The 2,516-nt window shown below is 51.4% G+C and overlaps 1 pseudogene; it reads left to right on the top strand.

Moving 5' to 3' along the window:
- Window positions 1-206: 206 nt before the first annotated feature.
- On the top strand, window positions 207-480 carry LOC143823008 (10 kDa heat shock protein, mitochondrial pseudogene; annotated as a pseudogene).
- The last annotated feature ends 2,036 nt before the right edge of the window (window positions 481-2,516 follow it).

Raw genomic sequence — 2,516 nt, 5'->3', positions numbered from 1 at the left:
ACTGGCAATATGATAAATAAAGAAAAATGTCCTATTTTTGTGGTTTCCCTTGTTCCTTTATTCTTTAGGACTTCTGTCAAAACGGAATCCAGGTAATCCCCGTTTTCAGTTCTTTCATCAGTGACAAGTCCTTTATATAAATAAATATAAATACTGGCCACAGGCTCACATAGGTATGGGGATACCAGTCTATATTGACACGTTCCATGGCAGGCCAGGCATTTAAAAGATTCCTTCCCCTCTTTGACCGGGTCCTTGTGGAAAGATGTGTGGCTGAGACTGTCACCAAAGGTTGCATCATGCTCCCAGAGAAATCGCAAGGGAAGGTGCTGCAGGCCATGGTGGCGGCAGTTGGGTCAGGCTCCAAAGGAAAGCCAATTAGTGTGCAGGTTGGCGAGAAGGTGTACAAAGGGGATATTGGGTGGCAAGGACTACTTCATCTTCCGAGATGGTGTTATTCTCGGGAAGGATGTCGACTGAACTATTCCTGTTGCTGCAATATTATAAAGTTGTCATCCCACCAGTGTGCTCAAAGGACTCTTCCCCACATCATGTAAATAATGTTCTTATCCTTAACACGCCTGTGGCGCTGCGGACTAAATAATTCATTAAGCCCTTGGGGGGAGGGCTTTGTCCGTGATGAGGAAGGGGCCTGATTGGCCCCTTCCTCCGGACAGACCATCGGCTGGGCCAATCAGCAGGCGCGATTCCCAGCCTGCTGACAAGGAAGCAACTGTGAGCTGCACGGAGCGTGGCTCGCAGTTGCTTCCTTGAGGGCGGCCTGACGTGGCGAGAGGCGCAAAGCGCCTCCGACGCGTCAGGCCGCTGGCAAGGGAGCCCCTGGCAGCTGCGCGGAGCGCAGCTGCCAGGGGCTCCCTGCCTCTTGCCGCTTCAGGCCGCCCACAAAGGGAACCCCCGGCAGCCACGCTCCGCGCGACTGCCGGGGGCTCCCTGGTCTAGCGCCCGCTGTATTTAGATACAGCGGGCTTGATTACTAGTTTTCTAATAAATATGAAGTCTCTCAAATAACAATCTTGTATGACCTAAAAATAAAACCTGTTTCGTCCAATTAAAAAAACACCCCCCAAAAAACATTACTGGTTCCATGGGACCCAGCCAGCTACCACCGCGTCTCACACCTTGTGTTTTTGGGCAAGGTAGTTGAAAGGGCCGCGGCTGACCACCTCCTGGCATTCTTGGATGAAACTTCGGCCCTCAGTCCATCCCAGTCAAGCTTCCATCCTGGCCGTGGGGTGGAGACAGTGCTGGTCGCCCTGATGGATGATCTCCGGCACTAGCTGGAGCGGGCGGGGCGGGGCGGCCATTCTCATAATGTCAGACCTGTTGGTTGCCTTTGATGTGGTTGACCACGAGCTATTGGCCCTCTGCCTCCCCAGGACAGGCACAGCCCTTTGTGGGCTACTTTCCTTTCTCCAGAACTGGACCCAGAGGGGTGCTGTGGGGGAGGAATTGTGTTAAGGCTGAACCCAAATGCCTTTTTGTCCTGCTGGAAATGCACTCAAGCAATTTGGCTCAGCAGTGAACAGTCTGAATAGAGAGTGCTGCAAATGGCATGAGGTAATTTCCATATGTAAATAATGTAAATAAGGACAGCAATGTAAATAGAGATCAATTGCTGATTTCATTATCCACTATAAGTTTTGCAGTTTCAAAGCACACCCCAGAAAGGGCTGGGGGGTACGTTGTAGCCCTCCCTGAGTCCCCAGGGAAAGGCAGGCTAAAAGTTCAGAAATAAATAAAGAGAGATGAAGCTGGAGAAGTCTGAAGTCCACACCCCTGGCAGCGGCCAGCATGACTGGATGGCAGAAGGCCCTTCTTTAGTCTGCAGCTGGTCTTTCTTTTTCACAAAAAGGACGGAGCAACCTCAGCATCTTTCAGTGGAAACTGGGGAAGCAGCAGCAAAACAGCCGCTTGCAGGTGGGTTTGGGGCCTAAGAATCTGGAGCAGTTCCCAAGCTGCAAGTATGGGCAAGATTTCAGCTCTCGTGAAGCTGATGGGAGATTTAATTAAAAAATTTTGGATGAGAAAGTGTTTGTTTCTTCTTGCAAACAAGGAACAAGTTTTGGTTTGCGCTCCCACACTCAGTGTCCAGCCCTGCTGGCTTATGCCTGGAAACAAGGCTGACCTTTACATGGCGACACCCCCCACCACCACCACCACCACCAGACGCTGCTGCAGGGCCACTTTTGCCCACATGTCTCCTGTTGCTGCACTGGGGATTAGTGGGGGAGGGCAGGGAGCATCTTCCAGGCAAGGCTCCTTTGGAGAGAACCAAACAAGGGTCAGTCCTGTTTTTCTACCAGTACTAAGCTGTCCTAATTTATTGCCGAGGAGACAGGCCTTCAAGTGATGGTGCCACGAGGCTGCCTTCCTTGCAATGTGATGGAGCGGTGTTACGCCAAATGCGTGTCTGTAAGGACACGTGTCTAAATTTAGTTGTGGGGAAGCAGCTAGTAGAGCCAGCAAGAGGCAGCGTGGCATAACGTGGGACCTTG

This window comes from Paroedura picta, chromosome 13 (assembly GCF_049243985.1).
Source record: "Paroedura picta isolate Pp20150507F chromosome 13, Ppicta_v3.0, whole genome shotgun sequence".
Taxonomy (NCBI): Eukaryota; Metazoa; Chordata; class Lepidosauria; order Squamata; family Gekkonidae; genus Paroedura; species Paroedura picta.
This window is presented reverse-complemented; position numbering and strand designations above follow the sequence as displayed.